This window comes from Aegilops tauschii, chromosome 6 (genome assembly GCF_002575655.3).
Source record: "Aegilops tauschii subsp. strangulata cultivar AL8/78 chromosome 6, Aet v6.0, whole genome shotgun sequence".
In the NCBI taxonomy this organism is placed as follows: Eukaryota; Viridiplantae; Streptophyta; class Magnoliopsida; order Poales; family Poaceae; genus Aegilops; species Aegilops tauschii.
The window spans coordinates 179654563-179664329 of NC_053040.3; positions in this window are offsets into that span (position 1 = coordinate 179654563).

Sequence of the window (9767 nt, forward strand, 5' to 3'; positions counted from 1 at the left end):
CTGACATATCCAACGTTCGCTTCTCCTCTTCTCTACTTACTCTGCCTAGCATCAGAAGCTCTGGCCGCAGCAACCATGTCCGTTGGCTGCTCGTCCACCTGCTCTTCAGCAGGCAACAACCAGATATGCGCCAAGTCGCCACCCGTACCATCGCCTGTGGGTCTCATCACACCCCCGCCGGCACGCGCACCGCAGTCAATTGCTCATCGCAACCCGCTGCCGTTGGTGTGGTGCCACTGCTGCAAATCACGCAGAGTCATCCGTCGCATCTCAACCACAATCCGCAACCCTGGCCGAGTCTTCTACAAATGCCCGAATCATGGGGTAATAATATGTTTAAGTGTTGTTCTGCTGCTTTCAGTTGCTGATTTTTTTAATAGTTTGGTTGATGATCTTCCAATTTGATTCGTGCGGAAAAGGGAAGATTCGTGTGATTTGTATTTCTGGGAAGTTGCTGATGTGGGGGAATGCAACTACGCTGATTATTTGGTTAGCCGAGGATTCCCAATACCAGCAGGTTGGGGTGTTGGACAAGTAACTGAAGGAACGGCGGAAGAGGAAGATGCAGAGCAGAAGGTTAAAGATGCAGTTCCTATGATCATGGCCAAGCAACAGCTGCTGAACGGCCTTGACAGCAATGAGGAGATGAAAGATCTTGTGAAGATAATGGGCAAAATCGATGTGCTCTGTAGGATGATTGTCTCTTTATTTGCAGTGTATGTAGCACTCGTGATGTATTCAGTGGCTATGACATGAGCACTTTGCTGAAACTAGTAATGAATGAAACATGTGTAGCAGGCTGGGTGTAGTGTTGTGAACATCTAATGATTTCTATTAAAGGAAATCAGGGGGTATCCCCTTTTGCTCATATAAATAAATAAATAGCAGAGGCCCTGTCGGGTCAGCTTTGTTCTCATTCGAAGATGTCGAGCAAATTGCAGTCCAACAGCAAACTATGTCATCAAATTCAAGTTTCACAGCCAAATATGAGTACAACTAAACAACAATGTCATCATGTTTTAGTTGTCATACAATCACCAAACACAAATCAGCATACATAACAAGTGATGTTCTCACAGCAAAATACTAAACAACATGTTCATCAGGTTTCAGTTGTCATAGCAAACACAATTTCACATAGTAGATAAAAAACGTCTTCTAACAGGCAAATACGACAAAAGCAATGTAATCATCATCCGCAGCAGCAGCGTCAACATCTTCGCCATGTGTATTAGTCTGAATCGTAATTCCCCACGGTGTCATCTTCTTCTTCGTCCTCAACGTCCTCGAACGTTGTCTTCTTCTTGATCAACTCTTGTATGTCCACAGCATGACAGGCAATCTTTTCGCCGGCGTCATTGACGTGATGGTTCTCAAAGATATTAGGAACATCTGTGTTATCTTGTACATCAGGAGCAGTGTAAGCATCATCTTGTTGTGCAACTTCATTAAACGAATTCCTCTGCTCAAACCTTTGCAATACTCTCCAGTCATCGCTACGTGCAAATGTGTCTTCCAAGAAAAATATATGTGTTGCTTGATTTGCCAAAATAAAAGGCTCGTTGGTCTGGTACGCCGCCTTGACATTGATGGATTTGAAATAATCATCGGCTCTGGGTTTTGCGATCTTGGAAAACAGGTTATACCAACGACAGCACAACAGAACCACACACCGATGATCCTCGAAACTGGAGATATACTGCAACTGAACAATGTCTGTTATGTTAGCATACATTTCAGTTGTCTCTTTGTCATACGTATCCGTGCTCATGATGGCACTGTTTTGTGTCTTCCTGCCTTCGCCTCGTGCAAGGGTGTTGTAGCGCACATCTCCAACAACGCAAGATTCATAATGTCTTACCCGAGTATCAGGACCCATTGCTAGTGAGTAAAGGGCATCATCAACTGCCTGCCCATCCTCCCGCATCTTCTTAACCTATGGTTAGAAAATAAACAAGCTGATCATCTTATGTACTCAATATATTAAAAAAACTGACAGTGCACTTCAAAAGCTTACATGGTTCTTGAACCATTTCGCAAATCCTGCCATAACCAGTTTGTCAATGTTTCTTCGATTTTGCGGCAGTAACTCCTCTTTGTAGATGCTGCACAACATAGTAATCGCGTCAAACATCTAAATATATAAGAATGTGCTGCAAGTTTAGTAGATTACGATGTATAAGCTGCAGTACTGCACTTACTTGATATAAGGTAGTATCTCAGGACAGTTATTCAACACATACCAAACCATTTTGTCCAAATCTTTAGGTTTGTCCTCTTGTCGACTCTTCCCTGTAACTCGAACAGAATAATCGAAAACATTGAGCCCGGGATTGTCTTCACCCACCTCTTTGCTAAGCTGATCAGCTGTTTCAATGTATTTTGAGCAGAATGTCAACGCTTCTGTAGCAATGTAGGCCTCTGCAATGGAACCCTCGGGTCTAGCTCTATTCCTAACATAGCCCTTGAAAGTGCCTAGCCGCCTTTCAATAGGGTACATCCATCCATACTGTACTGGACCTCTAAGTAGTGCCTCATCAGGTAGATGAACAGCCAAATGCACCATCACATCAAAGAAGGCTGGAGGATATATCTTCTCAAGGTCGCATAGGATAGTTGGTATCTTGTCTCTAAGACGCTCCAAAGCATCTATCCTGATATTCCTACTGCAGAGTTCCCTGAAGAATTGTCCCAACTCTGCAACTGCTCTGTATAAGTCAGGGCGGCCCAATCCTCTAAGGATAACAAGTAAAACCCTTTGAAGTAGGACGTGGCAGTCATGAGTTTTCAACCCTTGTACCTTGTTTCCATCTGCACTGACTCTCCTTTCAGGGTTGGAAGCAAATCCATGTGGGAATCTCACACGTGACAGGACCTCGCAGAATTCTTTTCTTTTTACCTTGTCCAAGACGTACACAACTGGTGCCATATCCCGTGGTTTACCTTCATCTTGCACCTGCAAATCCTTTCTGATACCCAGGTGTGTCAAATCAATCCTAGATTTTAAGGTATCTTTCGTTTTGCCTTCAATATTAAGAAGTGTGCCGATAATGTTGTCACATATATTTTTCTCGATGTGCATCACATCAAGATTATGCCGCAGATCCAAATCTTTCCAATACTCCAAGTCCCACAAAGTGGACCTGCGGGTAAGCAATAATCTCTCTTCTACCCTGCCACGCTTCCTTTTCCCGCTACCATTACCAGGATGGTTTCCTGGTGTAATATGCCTGACCTTCTCTAATTCCACTTGCAACTCATCGGCGGTGAGCCTCTTTGGCGCATCACGGTTTTCATGCTTTGCATTGAACACATGTCTTCGGTATTTTCTAGGATGCGTCTTGTCCTTGGCAAGGAAACGGCGATGTCCAATGTAACAGATCTTGCTAAGTATTGCGTATGACAGCGGATTCCTGTCACAGCGAACACATGCATTGTAACCATGTGTCGTTCGCCCTGACATAGTGCCCAAAGCCGGATAATCATGGATGCACCAAATTATAACAGCATGCAGAAAGAAATCAGCTGGTGGGCTGCTAGATAGGTCTCGAGTGAGAACACCCTTCCATAGCTGTTGAAGTTCCTCCACAAGAGGCTCCATGAACAAATCAAAATCCTTTCTAGGACTTTTTGGACCTGGGATGAGTAAGGCCATCATGTAGTTTGATTCTTTGGTGCAGACATTTGGAGGCATGTTGTAAGGGATAACAAGCACTGGCCACATGCTATATGTGGCGCTCTGGTGGCCAAATGGGTTAAATCCATCTGAAGCTAAGCCAAGTCTAATGTTTCTCGGGTCAGCAGCAAACTCTTTGTGTTTATCATTGAAGCTTTTCCACTCACTACCATGAGATGGATGGCTCATTACATTCTGATCTCTGTACTCCCGGTTCCTAGAATGCCACAGTACATCCTCTCTTGTTTCAGCATCATGAAACAACCTCTGCAATCTTTTTGTAATTGGAAAATGTTTCGGAACATTATGAGGAATCCTCTTCACAGCATCGCCATCTTTCCATCTTGATGATTTGCATTTCAGGCATTCACTTAAGTTGGCATAATCCTTCCGGAACAGGACACAATTATTCTTACAAACATGGATCATATCATATCCAATTCCAACTGCACGAAGGAAATTCTTCATTTTACTGTAGGTGTGTGGCAGCTCAGACGCATCTGAGAAAGATTTGCGGAAAGCAGCCAACATCGCATCGAATGATTTGTTGGTCATCCGCTCAGATGTCTTCACCTGAAGAAAGGTGACCATAGCTGAGAATACTGACAGCTTATTTCCTGGGGTGATAGCAACGTTGCATTGTTCCAACATGCGGGCCCACCGTTTTTCTTCTGCAGGTGAAAGTTCACTGAATGCACGAGCATTTCGTAGCATTGTTTCAATGTTGGTCAAACTCACTGGCTCCGCCACCACCACCTCCTCCTCCTCTTCCACCTGAGCATCAGGCAGATCAAGATGGTGATCTGCTGCTCCCACGTAGTCGATAACATTGATGTTCACAGCTTCACCATGATGAACCCACCTAGTATATGTGACCGACATCCCATACAAGTGTAGATGATTTTGCACAGTTGACTGGGGTCTTGTAACTGAATTCATACAACTGCAACACGGGCAGAGCACATCTGATTTCGGACCACCGTACTCAGCTCTGATAAAGTTCATGAAGTTTTCAACCCCCTCGACATATGCAGCGGAGAATCTTCGAGCAGAAGTTATCCAAGTCATGTCCATCTGTTAGACATACAAATTAGTTCTTCTACTAGATATTACAGGAAAAGCATATATGCTTTTTTGTGAAGTCCAGAAAAAAATGCCTAGGTCGATGTCTAAAGCTATGGCAAGATATTTGGACGAGCAGATCTAAGTAACCAAATATATGTAAAGCTAATTCAGCAAACAGATTTGAGTGCCAAATTATGGCACGCTGTTTCAGTAGTCAATGAGGCCGAGCACACAGCCATCGAACTATCGAAGGCCATCGCAGCAACAAAGATCAAGTATAAAACGGTGTAGAGCTATTTCACCTAACAGATTGGCTACTAGACCATGGCAATCTACGTCACAATAAATATATGGCAGGATATTTTAGCAACTAATCGGCCTTGGCATGCCATCTCAGCTAAGCAGATTGAGTGCAGAACAGGGCAAGGAAGCTTCTTAAGCAGACCATATTGACAGTAAACTACTTTGGCAAACAGTGCGATTAACAGTGTCTATCAGCTAACATTCAGCGCTACACCGACATGAACGGGGCCTCAGTCTAGAATGCGCGTACCGTGGGAGAAGCTGACCGCCGTGCGTCTCCACACGAACATCGCCAGCGGTGGCGGCGCTGACCGCTGTGCGCCTCCACAAGAACGTAGCCAGAGGTGGCGGCACGGCTAGAGGACGGTAGTCTACGAGAGCGTACTGTGGGAGCGAGAGGATCGCCGAACCGCGGCGCCGACGTATCGGCGCGGCGGGGAGAGCGGCTTTGGCGGAGCGAATGGAGTGGAGGGGGACAGGGGGGAGGGGGTTTGGGGAATATTATTGGCTAGTTGGCCGAAGGGCGGTTGAATCGGATTTGGGGGGAATTTTTGGGTGTGGGGGGAGGATTTTCGCGCGGTGGGCAGGGGGAGTTTGGCGCATGGTCGGTTTCTCCAAGTGCAGTCCCACGTGTCAGTGAAGAGGCAAGCCGAAGCGTGTTCCGTTTGCGTGAGCCGTGTGCAGGACCGAACGTGTGTGGGGTGCAATGCGACCGCGACAGGAGTGCTGTGAGTGTACCGCCTTTTTTCCTTTTAAACTAGGTGCTTCGCCCCCTCAAAAAAAATTGTTGCTTCGCGCGATCCATCGGTACTACTACTAGTAATCCGGTAATCCCGACTAAAACGGCGCGGCCGGGTCTTTTCCCGCGCGATATGCTGGGAGGTTGGCATAGTTGGGTTTTTTAGGACGAGTAATGCTACACCTACGTAATCCCAGTTACGTAATTAACGTAATGTGAAACGTGTGAGCTGTTGATTGTAGATTGGGGGAGGGAGGGGCCCACCACCATGAAAATCAGGGGAGGAGAGAGAGAGGCAATTTACGTTAACCCTTTCGTAGGTTCCCGTAGATGTAGAAAGATGTGAAATGCGTGAATGTGTAGTGGACGTACTATTGGAGTGCCTAAGATAATTTGTGTATGTATAGACCCTATGTGTTTATTTTACTTCGCATGTTAGATTTGTCTCGGTTCAATAAAAAGCAGAGTTGGTGATGATGGTGTGCCTGTCATCCTGCAATATAGGCCGTCCGATCTATATCTAACGGATAGGAAGGAAACTATGACAATTTACCCGCACTCCTCTCCACATTTGCAGATAAGGCTTTCCCTCGTTCATCCTTTTCTCCCACAAGATCTTGATCTTCCGTGCAACGCACGGGCATCTTGCTAGTACTCCTACAATATGTATATTATTGTGAAAGTTCATATACACCGGCCGAGATTAATCCAAACACGGCAGATTTTCATTACATTTCGAACTTTTATAGGACAGAAAAATAAAAAGAAACCCGACCCTAAACCTATTCTACGGCGGCGACCGACGTCCTCCATCTGCGATCTCTATGTACAGGGGCGGGGTTCAAGACCCGTGAAGTGAAGGCGCGGTCTCCAGCGAGGAAGAGTAGAACACGGGATACGGACCGGCCAGTTGGCACACCATTCCCTGGCGCCTCCCATGCCCTACTCATCCTCGGAGGAGTCCCCGACCTCGGCGGTGCCGGACGTTGGACGGCGGCAAGTAGGACGCGTGGCTGACGGTGCTCCCGTCGTCGGCCGCCGGCGTGGCCACCGCTTGTGCGGTCGCGTCCGCGTCCGGCTACGCCGCTATTGCGTCGCGAGAGGCGACTTGAGCGAGGGCGGCGACCTCGAGCTTCATCCCCGAAGACAAGCTCTCCCGCAGAGCGTTCGCACTTGCGGTCATGGCGGATGTGGTGCCAGGTAGGAGGACGATGCGCTATGGTGTGGAGGTTAGCTGGGCGTTGCCGCTTTAAGTAGCGCATTCCGGTGAGGCCAAGCGTCCGGGTGCGTCATTAAGTCGCCGGAGTTGGTTCCTCGGGCACCGAGCCTCTTAACGACGACATACGAACGGACGGCATGAATGCGGGCAGCTGGCGCCGGCTGGGAACGCACCGCGCGACGGCGCGAGGGACGAGGGTTTTGGTGTGCCAGGGTAGTCAGCTGCGGTCGTGGCAACGTTGGAGATGCCCTTTGCTCACATGCGATCCCCGCATGTCATTGAAAAAGCAAGACGACCCGGCATGGTCTCAGGTCCAGAGGATGCAGTTGGCCGCGCTACACCACTCCGCGGACGCGTCGCGGCGCCCCGTGCATCCTCGACGAGCCGGGTGTTGGGGTGTGTTTGGATTGTGGCCAAAGTGCACCTTACCAAAATTTTGGGCATGACCCAAAGATTGGTCTTTGTTTGGATGGTTGCCATTTTTTTGGCATGCCAATGAACTCTAGCCAACTCTAGTTCATTTTTCTTGCCAATGTCGGCCAAATCATGGGCAACCAATACCTCAACCAAAATTTTGGTCATGACCCAAAGATTGGTCTTTGTTTGGATGGTTGCCATTTCTTTGGCATGCCAATGAACTCTACCCAACTCTAGTTCATTTTTCTTGCCAATGTCGGCCAAATCATGGGCAACCAATACCTCAACCAAAATTTTGGCTACCCAATGCTTTGATGGGGCAACCTTGGGCACAAACCAAACATACCGTTGGTCGTGCCACAGCACTAACGCCACCCTCGGCACACTGAAACCGACCGTGTCTAGCGACGATATGAGCGTGTCGCTCACCGCGGTCACCGTGTCCAGAGGCGGTGCTGGAGCTGCGCCCCGTTGTTGGCCCCAACGACCCACATGAACGGTTGTCGGTGGCGAGGAGGTCGTGGGCCAGCTCCTCCATTGGACTAGTCTGCGCTACGTCGTCCCGACGGGTGTGCCCCACATGTCGGTTTCCCTGTTTTCCCGGCCATATTCGAGCTTCAGTGCTCCGCGTTGCACATTAGGCCTTTCACTATGTAGGCCAAGCGAGACAACTTATTGTTTATTTGAGCCGTTCAAGTATAATCATGTGGCGTTTGCTTATTTCTCATTCCTCTCCAACCCTCTTCTCCATCGATCATGTCGCCCTCCAGTCGAGTCCATCCTCCCGCATGCCTCATTTGAACATTCCGCCGAGTATCATTCGCATGTACCCACCCTAGTCCTCTTTCAATAGATCTCCGGACCCCAAGATGAAATCGAGAGGGAACGAGTGGGGGCATGTGATACCTAAGGCGGATTCAAAATTTTGAACCGGTGATCATAGCATCCGCAAATCATATATAAAGGGTATTCAATGTTCGTTTCGTTTTTGAACGTACAATATACTCCCCCTATCCTTTCTAGTTTACATATAAGTTTTATGTGTAGTCAAAGTATCTCTACTTTGATCAAAAAGGTATCAACATTCAACAACGCCCAATCAATATTGTTAGATTCGTACGTACTCCTAGATTTGTACTCGAGATGGTTTCCAATTTGACTATTGACAAGATTAATAGTACATGAGATGTATAATGTGAAAATTATATCATTGGAAACTCCTTTCACATACGAATTTGACTGTATGCTTTGTGCAAGTTGCATGTCATATATTATTACTCTAACATTTGGTCAAAGTTAGCCTCAAAAAACGCATTAGACCCTGTATGCTTTGTGTAAGTTGCATGTCATATATTATTACTCTAACATTTGTGTAAGTTGCATGTCATATATTATTACTCTAATATTTGGTCAAAGTAGTATAGTGGAAGTGGATCCTCTGACGTAGGTAACCCTGCCTTACCCTCCCTTTCGGTCACTTACTGGCGGACCCCATGCTTGCTAGGCCCCGCATGTCAGTTACTCAATGGGTTCGGCCACGTCAGGGGATCCTCATCCGTAGTATACTCCCTCTGTTTTTATTTACTCCGCATAAAATGGAGGGAGTGGTGGTATAATAAATGACGCGGGCGGGGGAGGGGGAGGGACGTCGGTTTGCTCTCAACTGCAGTCCCACAAGCGAGCGAAAATGCAAGACGAAGCGCGTTCCATTCGGTGAGTGACGTGGAGGGTCCAGCGTGCCGGGCTGCAACGCGAACGCGACAAGAGCGATGTACAGTAAAAACCGATTGACCGGTCGTCACCGGAACCACTATTCACACCAGAACCTTCGCTGCTCGGCCTACGCCAGCCACTGCCCTAAAACCACACCAAATCTCCAGCCCATTCCCCCACCTTTCGATCCCCTAGCCCGCATCAAGCATCCCCTAGTTCGCCGGAAAGCCATGGTGCACCGCAAGATCACTTACTACAAGATGCTGACGCCGGAGCGCCGCGTAGAAATCGCGGCGGCGGTCGGCGCCACAGACCTCCGTTCCCAAGCTCGCTTTGCGGCGGGCCAATCCCCGAGTTCTCTGGAGCCAAGCTACGAGGAGGAGGAAGCCGATCCAATGTTCATGGCGGAGGTCGCGGCGCAGAAGGCCCCCGATGGGTATGAGACGATGGACGTCAAATTCGTGCTGGCGTCCAAGTCCCCCATGGTGCAGGCGGACCAGCGGTTCAACATGGCGATACTAAAGGAGGACCGGGAGGCAGAGGCTCAACTCGACGCGGAGCGCGCGCATGCCGCTGCCATCGAGGCTCTCCTGCAGGCGGAACCGGATGTCGTGGATGTGAACCGGGCGGCGGAG